A 16926-nucleotide genomic window follows, 5' to 3' on the forward strand; every position below is an offset into this window, starting at 1 on the left:
TTGCTGCCATCAATATATCTGATTGGAGCCTGTCCTTTCTGTAATCCCAGTTGATTCAGGACTCCTCAAAGTCCAGATTTCTCTGTAATCCTGTAATTCCTGTTCCTGTGAACCTGAGATTCTGGGTGTGTCAGAGTTCTAGGCAGTAAAGCTTCCTCTAAGACCCTAAGATCCCAGTGTGAACAAGCTCCTGGGATTCTGGGATCCTGAGTGTGTTACAGAACCTGGAAGTGGTATCTCCTCAGGGGACCATGGGGCTATCTGGTGTGTTCAAATCCAAGGTATACCAGCACAGACCAGAAGGAACCGGATCCACTGGTTAGGCAGGGCTCCTGTATCCTTGCTCCTGCTGTCACAGGCCCCTCATGATTGTTTTGGAATATATGTTGCATTCCACTCACCTGTGATCCTAAGATCCTGGGCGTGCTAGGATGCCTGTGGCATGGAGAGTCCTCTGCGGACCATGGGACTGTCCTCCAAGTTCCTGCCCAACTCTTTTGTTTTCTTTGATGTAGTTATCATCTGTATATTGGTGTTTTCTTTCTAGTATCCTCTGTAGGGATGCATTAGTAGAAACATATTGTTTAAATTTGATTTTGTCATGGAATACCTTGGTTTCTCCATCTATGGTGATTATGAGTTTTTCTCTTATAATAAAATGGGCTGGCATTTGTGTTCTCCTGTGTCTGAAAGACCTCTGTCTAGGATCTTCTGGTTTTTAGAACATCTGTTGAGAAATATGGTATAATTCTGTAAGGTCTGTCTTTATATGTTACTTGGCCTTTCCCCTTTACATCTTCTAATATTCGTTATTTGTTCTGTGTACTTAGTGATTTGATTATTATTTAACAAGAGGATTTTCTTCTCTGGTTCAATCTATTTGGTATTCTGTAGGCTTCTTGTACATTTATGTCCATCTCTTTCTTTAGGTTAAAGAAGTTTTCCTCTATGATCTTGTTGAAGATGTTTTCTGGCCCTTTGTACTGAAAATCTTCACCCTCTTCTTTTCCTATCATTCTTAGGTTTAATCTTTACATTGTGTTCTGAATTTCCTGGATATTTTGGGTTAGGAGCTTTTTATACTTTATATTTTCTTTGACTGATATGTCAATATTTTCTATGGAGTCTTCTAACCTGAGTTTCTCTCTTCTACCTCTTATATTCTGTTGCCAATGCTTGCATCTGTAATTCCTGATCTCTTTTCTAGGTTGTCTATCTCCAGGGTTGTCACCATTTGTGTTTTATTTATTGTTTCTATTTCTGTTTTTATGTCTTGGACCATTTTGTTCAATTCTGTCATGTGCTTGATTGTATTTTTCTGTACTTCTTTTAGCGGTTCTTTTTTGTTTTTTTTTTTTTTCCTCTTTAAGGGATTATACCTGTCTGCCTGTGTTTTCCTGTATTTCTTTAAGGGAATTGTTTATATCCTCTTGAAAGCCTTTATCACCTTCTTGAGTTGGTATTTTAGGTCAGAATCATGCTTCTCAGGTGTGGTAGGGTATCCAGGGTTGTTGTGGTAAAATAACTGATTTCTGGTGGTGCCCAATTGCATGATCTACTGTTGTTTGTGTTCTTGTGCTTGCTTCTCATCATCTGATTATCTCTGGTGTTAACTGGCCTGGATGTCCCTGACTGGGCCAGCCTCTTTGGAAGCACACAGAGCTTTGTCACCTGGGTTAAAGCCAGTCTCCTGTGAGGCAGGCAGTGCTGTTTTGGGTGGGAGTGGGGGGCTGCTGTGTCTCTGGTTAGAGCAGACCTCTTGTTTCCCTTGTTAGGGCAGACCTTCTGTTTTCCTGGTTATTGCAGACCTCTTAGAAGACATGCAGGTTGTCTCACTGGTTACTGCAGACCTCCGAGGAGACAGAGAGGCTGTAGATTGATGAAAGGTGTCGAGACACTGATCTGATCCAAGTGTAAAAGCAGACCAGAAGGAAGATGGAGCTTGCCATGGTGAGTAGGTCTCAAGTCAGCTGGGCTCTGTGGTTGTTCCAGGTAGCAAAGGTATTTGGGTGGGAGTCTGACCTGTGTCCCTGCAGACATCGCAAGCTGTAGAGTGTGAGAGAGTATAGGACCACTGATTTTGCCTGGGTGGAGAAACAGACTGGAAGATAATTCTGGACTTTATTAATGATACTCTGTTATATTTGCAGACCGTAACCTATCATAACTGTTCTCTGAGGAGCTCTACCCAGCAGGTGACCAAAACAGAGGCAAATACCAACAACTAAACATTGGAGGAAGGTTTAAGTCTCAGAGGTGGAAACCCCACAAGAGGACCAATAGAGTCAACTAAAACAGACTTTTGGGAGTTTTTAAGAGACTGAACCAGCAACTGAAAATCACACTGGGATGGAATGAGGCACCCTACCCCCAGCACATATGTACAAGACCTTAATCTTTGTCTCCACGTCCATAACAATTGCCTTCCCTAAAGCTATAGCCTGACTGTGACACCTATTCCCCAAGAGGGCTGCCATGTTTGGCCTTGGTGGGAGAGAATGTGCCTATTTTGGCAATGACTTGATGCATCAGGTTGGAGGATACAAGATGAGGACAGTGGTGGTGTCATTCTCTCAGAGGAGAAGAGGAGGACAGATGGGGGAGGGTCTCTTCAAGGGCATACTTGGACGAGGACAGCATTTGGTATGTAAATAAATACAAAATATAAATTAAAAATATATATAAAAAAGTAAAAATGAATAAATAAAAATAGGTGGACTGGGGTAGTGTCTATAAGATATGACTGCTAGTGTCAAATATCCATTTATGTTCTTCTTCATACAAGTCTTGTACAGCTGCATGTGCTCCCTGTCCTTCTTCCTCTCCTAGCAACCATTTTCCTAACAGGCAACAGACTTTGTTGCCAGCTCTTTTGTCTCTGAGGTCAAATCAGAACACTAAAAGATAAGTACCTTTCTGTTACAAATGAATACTCAGAAATGAATAGGTTACTTTATCTCTGTACATAAGGAATCAGTAAGAACTGTACGGTGGTGATTATTTGAACCATAGGCTGTTTTGTAGTGTATATTGAAATAATCATTCAAATGTTACTAACCCAAGGATAAAGAAAATACTGAAAATAGCTGACAAGCTTATGCAACATCAAAGGAAGTGTTAAGACCTCTCCAAAATTGACAGAAGCCAGCTTTAAAATAACCTATACCTCTGAGTTTCCTAAAATAAATAACCTGTATCATACACATGAGTGTGTGACCAAAGTTCATATTATAATATCATAATAATGTTTGAAATGTAAATGAAGAAAAATCTAATAAAATTGTTTTTGAAAAAATAACATCATAATCTTTCTAATAGAATGTTTTGTTTATGCTTCGGGACTATAATTGCTGTGTAACAAAATTGTCATTGAAAATTATACTTCACAGGAACACAGTTCTCCTTGGCATTGTAAAGTTTCAATATTATTCAGTAACAACTCAGTATCTCTCAACCCCAGTGTAGATGAGGGCTATTTTTCTACAGTCAATGCTTTGGGATTAGAAGATTTTTCTGAACCTAGGTACATGCTTGCTAGAGGTTGACATTAGAGAGGTACATGCTTCTCTCTGCTTTCCTAAACTTCTGAAGTTGCTATGAGAAGATCATTCATGATGTCTCATGAGCTGGAAGAATGACAGACATAACAAGCAAAAAACCTGCAGCCCAAAAGTTATGTAGCTGCTTCTAACCTCTGATGAAAGAAATAAGCATAGGGCTTACACACAAAGAGTTCCAAAGCTTCCTATCAACCATTAGTGCCAGTCAACAGCTGAGACAGCATGATCTATGATCCTTGAAGGGAAATATCACAAAACTAAAAAGCAATGCTGGCAACCACCTTGATAGTGACCTTAAACATTGCAGATAATTTGCAAAATATAACTAGCTGGATTTCTATAATATTTAAATATATTTTTATTATTTTCAGGTATTGAGATACATATGTCATCAATAACAGTGAAGTAAATTTTAACACAGGTTCTATATTTACATACTAATTAATGATATAGTGTTCTGAGAATGTAAATACAGTGATGTGAGATGACATTGGACAAAGAGAGACTGTAATAAAATCCTGTGAACTAATGTTGTCATCCTTGAGATTCAACAATGTGCAACATATTATTTTTAAAAATGGAGTGCATACATTTTATCTTCTCTAAAACCATGACTAAAATGATGTGGAAATAAAGAAAAGTAATATGTAAAACCTCTATATATACCATTAACTATGGGATTTACAATCCACTGGCAGGGTTTTGTTTGTTTGTTTGCTAGTTTGGTTTGGTTTGGTTTGGTTTGGTTTGGTTTTTGGTTTTTGTGACAGTGTTTTTCTGAGTAGCCCTGGGTGTCCTGAAACTCACTCTGTAGAACAGGCTGGCCTTGAACTCAGAAATCCACCTGCCTCTGCCTCCCAAGTGTGGGATTAATGGTGCAGGCCACCACTGCTTGTCTCCACTGGAAAATTGAATAAACAAGTGTCTTGAGAAATACCATTGATTCACTGATCTGTAAGGGAGATGTAGACAGAAGTAGTAGTGAAGGAGGGAGACAAAAGTAGTAATTACATATTGCAAACATATGTAAAATTTCAAACAAAATCAAGAAACCAACCAACAAACAAAAAACAGAAACTGAAACAAAAGTAAAGCAGTGGAAGCAGTGCCAGAATGTAAAGGAAGGCCAGAGAGGAGATATTCATATAAAGGACATTGACACAGCTGACTCTTCAACAAGTAAACGACCTTTGTTCGGTGAGAGAGAAAGCTACATTTTCTCAGTCTGGTTATGGTTATTGAGTGATTTGACAGGCTTAGAAGGGAGGTGGAGAAATAGAAGGAATTAAGATATTTTCTGTGGATTTAGAGGACTCACTCTTTTTACAAATTTACAATCCAGTTGAAATTAAGAGAAAACGTGTATTTTTTCATATAACTTGAATATGGAATTAATATTAGTTTGTAGTTTGGTGAACTATACATACACCCCCCCCCTGAAATTACATACTTTCATCTATATAGTTATTGAATACAATATAAAATATATTAAGTATAACTTACTTAGTGGAAAAAATCAATTTCAAAAATGGTGCTGGTATAATAATTAAGAAAGGAGAACTCAGAAAATATTGTTATTTCTATTTTCATTCTAATAATTTCCATTTTGAACCAGATATTATGTGAAAATTCATATCTTCCCATGATACTTTCATTTTTGTTTAGATTTTTGTGTTAAAGCTCTTACATTCTTTGGATAATGTGAAAGTAAATGAATTATAAGTTCAAGTTATCTATAATATTTCTCAGAGCTTTCTGAGGAAAGACCAAGACTTTTTAGGTTTTTTTAGGTTTCTAAAAATAATTTAATGTTGAATAGAACTTAAATAACACCTTCTACTTTGTAGAAATCATTGTTAAAGCAATGAATGACCTACAAATGTTGCTTTTTATACATGCTTTCTTGCATTATTGTTCAAATGACAAAATATACCAAAATTCCTCAAAATAATTTGAAAAAATTGAATCAATAAATCCATAAATAATTAAATTGAACTTATTGTAGAAGTTTGAGATTCTCTTGTGTATTATTTCATACATTGTGAACACATTAACCACCATGTCAGTGTTACTGGTGCACATAACATAAGATACAAGGCAAAGATGTGAGACTCAGGCGGGGCTGAAAAGATAGGAGTGAATTTAGCAGAGACACAACAAGGCAAACACCAAGTAGCATGAGAGTCCACCTGATTCCTGAGACACAATGCTGACCTTCTTCCAGACTGGATTAAAAATTATTCATAAAGTTCTTCCTAATAATTTGGCCAGTGAGACTTTTGATGTCCATTCATATGTTAAGAAAAACATACTTTGTCTGCACACTAAGCTAAGTTAATTATACACTGCATGTGATGTGAGCCAGAGACTTTACACCATGTAGCCTTATCTGATGATTCTCCTTATTGGATATAATTAATAATAATAATAATAATAATAATGAAAGTAAAGATAACAATAATCCATCACACAGGTTGTAGAGATGGATGAATGTTCATGAAGCCAATATATGTGTTGCAGAGAGAGGCTTATGTGGTCAACCTTATTTGCATAGTAAATTCAAATCTAAGGGCTGTGTCTTTAGTCTCGCTAAGAAATGACCAACAAAAGACTTAGTTTAAAGCTTATAGAATTCTAATTTTACCTATTGGCTATGTCCTCTGCTTTACAGAAGCTTTCCTGTTTCATGAGATCTCATTTATTAATTCTTGATCTTAAAGTTTGAGCCATTAGAGTTCTGTTTAGGAAATTTCCCCCTGTGCCAATGTGTTTGAGGCTCTTTCCCAGTTTCTCTTCTGTTAGATTGAAAATACCTAGTTTTGTATTGAGATCCTTGATACATTTGCACTTTGAGCTTTGTGTAAGGTGACAAATATGGATCTATTTTTATTTTTCTACAGACAGATTGCCAGTTAGGCCAACACCATTTATTGAAAATGCTTTATTTTTCCATTGTAGATTTTTGGCTTCTTTGTCAAAGATCAAGTATCTTTAAGTGTGCGATTTTATTTCTGGGTCTTGAATTCTATTTCACTGATGAACATGTCTCTCTCTGTACTAATACCATGCAGTTTCTACCACCATTGCTCTATAGTATAGCTTGAGGTAAGGAATGGTGATTCTCTGAGGGAAGTACTTTCATTGTTTAGTATTACTTTGACAATTCTGGGTTCTTTTACTTTTCCTAATGAATTTGGGAATTGTTCTTTCCAGTTGGTAAACTACAGATTGGAAAATTCCTCACTAACCACACAACTGTTAGAGGGCTGAAATCCAAAATATATAAAGAACTCAAGAAGCAAACCACCAAGAAACCAAACAACCCAATCAAAAAAAAAAAAAAATGCAGTATAGAACTAAACAAAGAATTCAGAACAGAAGAATCTCGCATGACTGAGAAGCACTTAAAGAAATCTTCAAAGTCCTTAGTCATCAGGGAAATGCAAATCAAAATTACTCTGAGATGTGGGACCATGAAAAGCAGCCTGTTTTCTGGTTGAGCTAGGTTTAAACCCTGATGACCCAGCAGATAGCTCTGCAAGGGACAGAAGGAAGTTTGCCCTCTCCCAGACACCAGGCTCCTGTAACGAGGCCCCAGCACCATAATTCTGTGGCAATCAGTCACATAGGGCAACGACCCAAGCTCCTGGTATTCTGTCTGGACTACACCCCACAGTTATCTGGTAATAGCCAGGTATGCTCCTCACCAAAGTTACCTGGTAATAGCCAGGTAGGCCTAGCCCACTGTAAAAGGGGCTGTTTGTCCCCTCCTCCCTTTCCTGTTCTTACTTTCTTACTGTTGCCTCTTGCTCCCTTTCTCCCCCTCTCTCTGCATTCCCTTTCTCCCTCTCTCTTCATGGCCATGGCCAGCCTCTACTTCTCTGCTCTCTCCCCCTGTCTGCCTTTCTACAATAAATGCCTTAAAACTGTAGACTGTCTCTTCTCATCGGGATCCACTGTGCTGGAGCAATGAAGATCTTCCTGTAAAGAGCTGCACATCTAATCTTATGCTGGAAGGCCTCTCTGTGTTCTCAGCCTTGGTTTACACCAACCTAAGTCACCCAACCAAATAAGCCAAACACTCTCATCCCAGCAAGAACCAACCAGAGCTCCTCTTCATGCCCTTTTCCCTTTGGCCCAGGATAGAGTCAAGTCCCGCTGGCCTCTCCACTCCATTCTCAGCTCTTCTGCAACATTGAGGTTTACAGCCATATGGATGGAATTAGTATTATCCGGAGAGAGGTAACTCAGACCTAAAAGGGTATGTATGGTATGTACTCACTAATAAATGGATATTAGCCATAAAAGTATAGAATTCCCAGGACACAATCCACAGAACTCAAGAAGGCTAACAAGCTGAACATCCAAGTAAGGATGCTGAAATCCTACTTGGGAGGGAGAAGAAAGCAATCACAAGGAGCAGAAGGAAGAAAGGACCTGGGTGGGAGAGGGCACCAGGAGGGAAAAGGGGAACTTGATCAAGTATTGGGGAAGGAACAGCAGGGAAGCCCTGAGGGCCAGTAGAATAAATGGAAACATGCAACCTTGGGAGTAGAAGGTGGGGGTACTCTCTAGAATGTACCAATCCTAGGAGCTGAGAGACACTCAGGAATGAAAGGGAATGACCTTAGATGAAATTCCCTATAGTGTGAAGAGGAAATTTGTAGAATCCACCTCCAGTAAAATTGTTGGGGTCTCTCACCTCCACTAACCACTCTCCCTCTAAACATTATATTGCGCCCCCTACAGGCACACAGAATTGCTACTGAGAAGACCTCCCCAGATCTCCCAGAATGCAGCATCGTCAGACTGCCCTACATCGTCACCGGCCACTATCGCTCGGACCAACCACTAATGTCGTCTCTGCCCATGATCCTCAGACCCGCCTACCAGATACTCAGCTCCGCTCATGATCAGACCGCATGGCAGTTTTTCAACGGGACTCAAGGGCAGGCTGAAAACCTTTCCTTGTTCTTAAGAAAGTCCGATGAATAAAAATCATGCTCTGATCAGCGCAAATCGACAGGGCATTCACTTTTCCTTTTGCAGCCTATCCTCTTCAGGATGTTTAAGCTCTTCAGTACGACCCCAGTCCAAAGTGTTTCTGCCCACGCAGGAACACACATAAAATGACAGCATCAAATGGAGAGATGGGGTTGCCAGCACAGTTCTTGTCTAAAAGAAACTGTGGGAACAAAAATGGAAAAGAGCTTGAGAAAAAGGAGATACATTGACGGGCCCAAGTTGAGATTCAGCTCAGGGTGAAGCCCCATGGCCTGACACTATTACTGAGGCTATGCTGTGCTTACAAACAGGGGCCTATCATGACTGTACTCTGCAAAGCCCAACAAGCAGCTGAAAGAGTCAGGTGCAGATATTTACACTCAAGCAATCAACAGAAGCTGGTGACCCCTGTGATTGTATTAGGGAAATGCTAGAAGAAACTAAGGAGGAGGGCAACCCCATAGAAAGTACAGCAGTCTCAACTAACCCGCACCCCTGAGATCTCTCAGACATTGAGCCACCAACCAGGCAGCATACACCAGCTGACATGAGATGCACAACACATGATGTAACATAGGTCTGCTGGGTCTGGACTCAATCAGAGAAGTGCACCTAACCCTTGAGAAACTCAGGGCCCCAAGAAATGGGCAGGTCTGGTGGGATGGAAGAGTGTGCGGACATCCTTTTGGAGACAGAGTGTCGGGTTAGAGGAGGTATGGAATGTGGAAAAGTTGGAGCGTGGACCAGGAGGAGATAAATTCCAGATTGTAAAAAAGGATTAACAAATAAATAAAAACAGAAAAGAAAAGAAAAAAGAAAGTATATAGGAACTCCTTCCATCTTTTTAAAAGACATATTCATATATGTTTATTGTCTTCTCTCTCTGTGTATATAGGCCAGCTGCAAGAAGTATATAATGTTCACAGATCAAGTTACAGAAGGCAGTTCTCCCATTCAATGCTAGCTGCAGGGATCCAACCAAGCCCTGTAGCTTCCTGTATTCACCTTTACCCCACAAGAAGTCCTCCCAGTTATTTTCACCTTTTGGTGTAGTTGCTACTCTACTGTGAGTTTTCTGTAGTTGATCCTATGAAAGTTTTTATCGTGGACTATGAATCTCTACATTTTTTACATTTTGATGTTTACTTCCATCAAAGATTATATGATTAGCCAGATTTTTTTCACAAATAAGACTTTTTATTTGTCACTATTAAAAATCTTAATTCTAAACCAATTCTTGGAGTGGTGGCTCATATCCATCATTTGTTCAACCTTAGCTCCTGTCAGGTCTCCAGCTGTTTTGCCAGAACTACTGCCTTCACCATGGGGCTCCATGAACTTTCCCAATTCAAACTTGGGTTTCTTCAACATTTTTACTTTTCTAACAAAGATATCATGAAGATAATAAACGGACTAGCAAGCCTTTTCTATGTCTTTCCCAAGGCTGTCTGGATTCAGTTTATTATCTACTTCCTTCAATTCATTTGTCTGCACTTCTTGGGTCATGATTTCCATCATCTTCTTCCGGATCTGGTGGACATGCTGGTGCTGTGCATACGATGTCTTTTTTATCTGGTTGTTGTGTTTTTTAGTGAAACCAACCCAGAGAAATAAGAACAAATACCCATTGACACTCTTGATATCAACATGAGCTTCAGTTATGGTCTGCCACTTTTGTCCTGAGTAATAGCCATGCCATGGAAGTTAGTCAGATAGTTTTTTCCCTGAATGTCCTCAGTAATTAGCTTGAATTTTCTCAGTGCAAATTCATCATTCTGTAGGTTGGCAATGCTCACTTCTAACACATGACCCTTGAGGCCATAAGATGCAATTTTGGGTCCTTGAGACCTTGCGACTAGTGTTTTCCCGATGTTCCTAATATTTAATATTGCTGGATCTTTCACTTCATACCACTCTTTCTTAGAAAATGGATCAATCACTTTCTTATTAGCTCCATTCTTGCCACCTTTTGTCAGGTACCAACTGCCATGGTGCTAATTGGAGAGCCAAAAGGCAATTAGCCAGATTTTGATAATCAAAATACCCTATTAGGTATAACAGTGATTGGGCATCTATACGAAATTTATTGATGAATCACAGAAATTATTCCAAAGTTAAATTCAAGAAAAATTGAGTTGTTCTTAGACCTGTTTTACTTTCTGTTCTTAAAATAACATATATACGTTAATCCTGATGTAAATTTTCAAAATATATAATTCATATAAAGGCAAAAATAGTCAATTTGCTAAGTATGAATGTCATATCAAAATAACAGCTATAAATAAAATAGTATTAATGTTAATATAAATCACAGAACATGTGATTGTTGCAATCATTTTACAGAATATTCCACAACATTTTCTATTTCTTGACATACCTAATAATCCAACACTATTTGAAATCTTAGTGATCTTTAGTTTGTTAAATGTGCTACTATGGTAAAATTGCAGTTTTAAGATGCCTTTAATCTCAGCAGTTTGGAGGCAGAGACAGGCAGATTTTTGAGTTCAAAGTCATCCTGGTCTACACAGTGAGTTCCAGGACAGCTAGGGCTATACAGAGAAATCCTGCCTCAAAAAAACCAAAACAAACCAAAACCAAAACCAAAACCAAAACCAAAACCAAAACCAAAACCAAAACCAAAACCAAAACCAAACAAACAAACAAACAAAAAAAGAGCCATTGGAGATCAGGGGTCGGGGGAGAGAAATTATCTAAATATAGTACTCATGTGTAAAATGCGAAGTTAAAAAAATACAAATCTACAAATGGATTGATCAACAAGACTAAGTGACCTGCAAGACAGGGACTAGTAGCATGTGTATGCATTCACACTTATGTGTGTAGAACCATTCCCTGAGCAGAAAAGTACATGCCACAAAAAGATGAAGAAATAAAATGAGTATGATCATGTATGACCTGCCTGAAAGCAAAACTTATTAACCCTCAATTTAATCTATTTTCAACACTAAGCTCTGTGATTCCAGTATTGAATTCTAGGGTTAATATAACCACTAAACTAAAATAAGCATTTAGAAGAAAAGTAACCTATTTTACTTCTAAAAGCTACTTTTTCAAACAGTTAACTTTAATTATGACTTGATTTTATGGCCTATACACAGCAATGTGATCATTAATTTAACTATGTAAAACTCTATACAGAATACGCATTCTATTGATAAACATTTAAAATTTAAAACTGAATAAAATTAATGTTTTGTAAAACACTAAAATATTTCTTCAACATTCAGAGAAGTGTGATTTTGTGTTGTTTTGTTTTGTTTGAGAAAATGACTCCTAAGGCTGGCACTGAATACATTAATTTCTGGTTTTGCCTCCTAAGTGCTAGATATAAAGGTTTGAGGTACTATACCAGGTTTGACAACTCAAGTTCTATTCCTCCTTTATGAGGCGCATGATTATGTTAAATTCAATAATCATACTGTAGATTGGAATGCAATTCTAATGTTTATTTAGAACTATCTTTTCTACAATATAATCTCAATATCATACTTGTTGTGCATGGGCCTGGTGCACTTTATATGCTAATTCCACTGGAGATTCCTGGGAGGGGTTGCAGTAAAGTAGTGAGTCATACTCAGGAGACTTCTTGAGAACCAGTTCCCTAATGAATAAAGGAGTCAATCACTGGGGGAATAAGGGGGAATTCCAGGTTGGATGGAGGAAGAGAGGAAGCAGGAGAGAGTTAGGCCTTTTTGGAACAAGGACTGCAGGGGGGTAAGATGTAGCTGCTAGAGTTTTCCGGGATCATGTCAAATCCACAAGGATTCACCACCAGAGAAATTGGATTTTAATAAAGCTTACAAGATTAGGTTTCATTGTTGCACCCAGAGATTGAGTTACCATTGTTTCTGAACTAAGTTTATGTTGTGTTTTCCTTCAAGCAGCAGTTTCTGGCTTCAAGAGAGAAAGGTATGACAGCAAAGCGTGGGTTTGCCAGATGTGCACCACAAAGGCTACTGGGGATTTGAAGCATGGGGATGACATGGTGACTACCCACCAGAGAGAACTTAGCAAGCTGGGTGGAAAGATTTTGGAGTTCTGAGTCAAAGTCTCCATAAGAACAACACTGATAGGCCATTGCCAGCCAGTACATGGCCAGCCAGTCCTCCAGGTCAGAGTCACTAGTGTGGGAATGTGCTGGTTCATTTTTTTTTTAATATTTCATGTAACACATAATAAAGATACATGTGCAGATCAAACTTCTAAAAGAGTCATACATATAGTGATTGTGAAACAAAGAATGTATTTATTATATTATCTTAATAACAACTATAGGTGAAATGAGAGTTATATATGTAATAAAATTATATAGAAAATTAAGTCTACAAATTGAGCTTGCAAACAAGTGTAATTTCATATTGTTTTGGTCGAGAAAGGGTCTCCCAAGACCAACATTGAATTGCTCAATTCATGGCATCCAAGAGACAATCAATTCAAGAAACCTCAAAGGCAAACAGTTACCCAGCACCTCCAAGGGGTTCCATGACCTCAAAAGACGCCATCTTGTAATTGTGCATTAATCTATGAGTTGATCACTAGATTGTTTCACTAATCTCTCAGTCCCCACATAACCTACTCACCTCTGGAGTGCAGAAACAGCTAGTGTCCTAGCTAAACTTTAACAGGTCTGCAGGGCAACAGAAGATCTAAATCATCACTGTGTTTTACACTGAAAAAGAAAAGACAAAGAACATGCACTGTGAGAATGATCTTTTCTCAGAATGTATGCTTTTAGAGCAATGCTAATGCTTCAAATAGAAATTGGTGAAACAGCGGGGTCTTTGACTATTATGATTTACTATTAAAATTGTTGTTAGTCAGATGATCTGGGGGAATGGATATGAGTGAAAGAACTGATTATATCTCAATGCAAAATGTGTTTAAGATGTGACAATAAATCATATATAAATATGTGCATTTAAGGTTTCGCTAGGTAATGAGAGGCCAAAACTACTCCATCTTGGGACCAGCCTCCATCTTAAGAGAAATTTGACCTGTAGATGAACCCAAGGATCACTCAAGTACCAGGAAGGACCACATGGCTTGTTCATGGCCCATATACCCCAGAGTTACTCCCTATCTACTTCCTTGCAACAGTCAAAGATGATTCTGATTGTTTCAGATGTACTTTCAGACTGTTTGTAATTATTCATGATTTTACTTCAGAGTTTAGAAAAAGTAGAAAAAACACTTTCCCTCTTCAGTGGAATATATTAGCAATCCCCTACCACCAAGCAGTAGATTCCCTGGAATGCTTCAAACCAGGTGATTTAACCAATTGTAACCACATAATGACTGAAAAGAGTGACTTGGTTTCTTTACTGTATTATAACTAATTTTTTTGTCTACAATAGTATCTTTCAACAGTTTCGAAATGAAAGTGGAGTTGAGGTTTATCTACATAGTTAACTAGACATCATTGCTACTATATTATAATTATTATTGGTCTTATTTCTAGGACAAAACCTCACTCTAGGCTTGATTAGTACTTATGACCCAAACGAGGCTGAATGTGAAATCATGTCAAAATTTTGTTTCTACATCCCAATCTGTAGTAACATAAGCATAAAACCAAGCACTTCTTATTGAAAAGTTACTCATTAATGAACATTAAAGGAATATAGTAATATTTTTCACATAAACATTATCATAAATGCCCATTTTTGAATTTCAAATTAAACTTAGTTCAACACAATGGAAATTATTTGTTAATTATGTCAAACACACTTTTAAATAATGAAATATTATACCTCAGCATGTAAGTATACCTAGATAACAGTATCAAGGACAGATTTTAAAAATTCTTCATAATCAACAATAAACATAGTAGAAAACTATAATTGATTTAAAATATATTCATTTTTTAAATATGTTATTATGTTATATCCTTTGAAAAATGGAATGAAGATCTCTGACATTTTACACATACACAATGTACAGAATATCTGAAAACGATGTGAAAACTCAAGTGTTTTTTTTAAGTAATTTGGATGGTGTTTTCTGGGGCAAATATGTGAAACAACACTTTATTAAAGTGAACTCAGATGTGAAAAGCTAAGGCATACTTGTGAAGTAACGTTTTGCTGAAGTCAACACAAGAGAGTGTATGTTCTCCTAAAACAAGCACATGAAAGGACATATGATGAAGGATTCTTTGCTAACAGCAGGCATATATTGATCTGACTTATATAGCATTGTTGAGCTGCACTGTTGGAATTCCCTGAAGAGAAACACACCAAAAAACTTCTAGTGGTGTACTGCAGTTTCTTGCCACTTTTGAGGACTTGGACTGATTGGATACACGTGTTGAGGCATGACATGTGATGTTTGGAGGGTGTAAATAGGACTCCAGGCAGTAACAAAGACAGAGCTTGGCTTGCTGTTACAGCTAGCTGTGCAATGCTTGTTGGTCTCAAGTCCTCACTGAACTTCATGTTCCTGAGACAGGAATAGCTGAGAACTTCTCCTGGTCCCTCCTGCTGACTGGAGCTGAGGCTTAGTCAGGGCTGTCTCCGCTTGGTCATGTCATCACTGTTGCAAACCCTACTTTACTGAACTGGAATGCTGTGTGGATCTGTGAAGTGTTTGCAAGCGGAACAGGCTGCTATTTATCTGTGAACTGAGCTCCTGATTTCCAGACAAGAGATGTTAGTTGCTCCAAAGAACCTTTCTAACAGTTCCTATTTCCACTTTCTTTTCCACTACTTCTGATGGGTGGTAGACTACAAGGAGGGTTAAAGTGTTTAAGAACCACCATTGAAAATAAGATTTGGACCACCAGGAGAGAAAGGAGACAAGGTGAGTGAGTCATTCAGTATCCTACCAGTCTCCAGTGCTCAGGGCTTGTTTATTTGTTTGCTTAGTTTAAAGTCTAAGGATAATGTTGGTATTTAGAAGAAAACGTTGGCCTGGATCGGTAAGCTAGAAATCTCTGCAGCTGCCTAAGAGTCAAAGAGAAAAAGAAGGGGAAATCCATGCAGTTACGGTGACCTGGAGGCACAGAGGCATGGGCATAGAGGTGAGACGCATGGCAGGCAAGCAGCCATGTGGCAGGCAGGATAAACTTGGGGAAAGATGAAGGGATCCTAAACTGTCCAGAAGCCCAAAGTGTTAGAAGCATGCTTAGAGAAGAGGAAGGTAGAGAGCTGCTCCTCCGAATAATCTAAGGTAGTGGGCAGATTTGTGAAGTTGCACACCACTAGCCTGGTGGGTGGAGATTTTGGAAAGGAAAATATACATTATCTCATTAAAGGAGAAATTATTCCACCTGTCTCTTTATAATGCTCAGGCTCAGGAATACTACACCACTGCACATGGTCAAAAACTAAGACACTGTGGTAACAATGTGGTGAGTCACTGTCCCCTCTCTCTCCTTTTTCTCCTGGAATCCCAATAGGTCCTGGGGGTCCCAAGGGTCCTATGTGTCCCTGTGGTCCCAGTGGTCCTGGGTGACTCTGAAATGGAAAGAAGATCCAAAGAAGCTGTAAATAATATTTGCTAACACAGGCACGTCCCTGTGAGTATAGCAAAATCAAAACATTAAAATTTGAGCAAATTCCAATAAAAACCACAAACAATCAGCTGTTACAAGTAGCTTATATATATAGCATTGCCTTTTCAAGCTGATTTTTAAGCTCTGTGATAAATGTCCATTAGTGTGTGTGTGCACATAAATACATGTGTGAGTGTATGCATAAAAAAGGAAAAAAGAAAGAAAATAAGGTTTGAAAAAATTAAAGTTACATGAAACGTTTAAGTTTTCTCAAAAAGAGTAACAGAATTTTATTACTTGCTATCATATGCAAAGATGTCAACATACCACATCATTAAAACTTTATTTTATATCTAGTTTAATATTTGCTTTCAATTTCAGCCATTTCTTTCCCTTGCACAGTGTCATTCACTTACTTCCACTCTGGCTGCAAAATGAAGTGGTCATGTATCCTAGCAAAGTTTTTTTAAGAGGAAGAACCAGATGTTCAGAGACTCATTTGATCACCATTGTGAAAACATTTGGTAGATTTTAAAGAAAACTTAAGTCTCTTTGTATGCTGAGTGGGGTGTTCGTTTGGGAGCTGGGATTTTTTTTTTTCTCTAAGCTTAATGCCAAGGATCATATGATGGTGCAAATCATGTTTTTCCTTTTATATCCCTACCTACCTGTTTCTTCTCTAGAAGGAATTCATATGGCAAAAGACAGAGGAACAAGAGGAAAGCAATAAATGGCATCAATACATATATTTTATGCATGGACGATGCTCAGAAAATCTCTCTCTCTCTCTTTCTCTCTCTCTCTCTCTCTCTCTCTCTCTCTCTCTCTCTCTCTCTCTCTCTCTCT

The 16926-nt window shown here is 38.3% G+C and overlaps 1 pseudogene; it reads right to left on the reverse strand.

Annotated features, from left to right (window-relative positions):
- Positions 1–9789: 9789 nt before the first annotated feature.
- On the reverse strand, positions 9790–13090 carry LOC110333453 (annotated as a pseudogene).
- Positions 13091–16926: the final 3836 nt, after the last annotated feature.

Source organism: Mus pahari, chromosome 15 (assembly GCF_900095145.1).
Source record: "Mus pahari chromosome 15, PAHARI_EIJ_v1.1, whole genome shotgun sequence".
NCBI classification, from domain to species: Eukaryota; Metazoa; Chordata; class Mammalia; order Rodentia; family Muridae; genus Mus; species Mus pahari.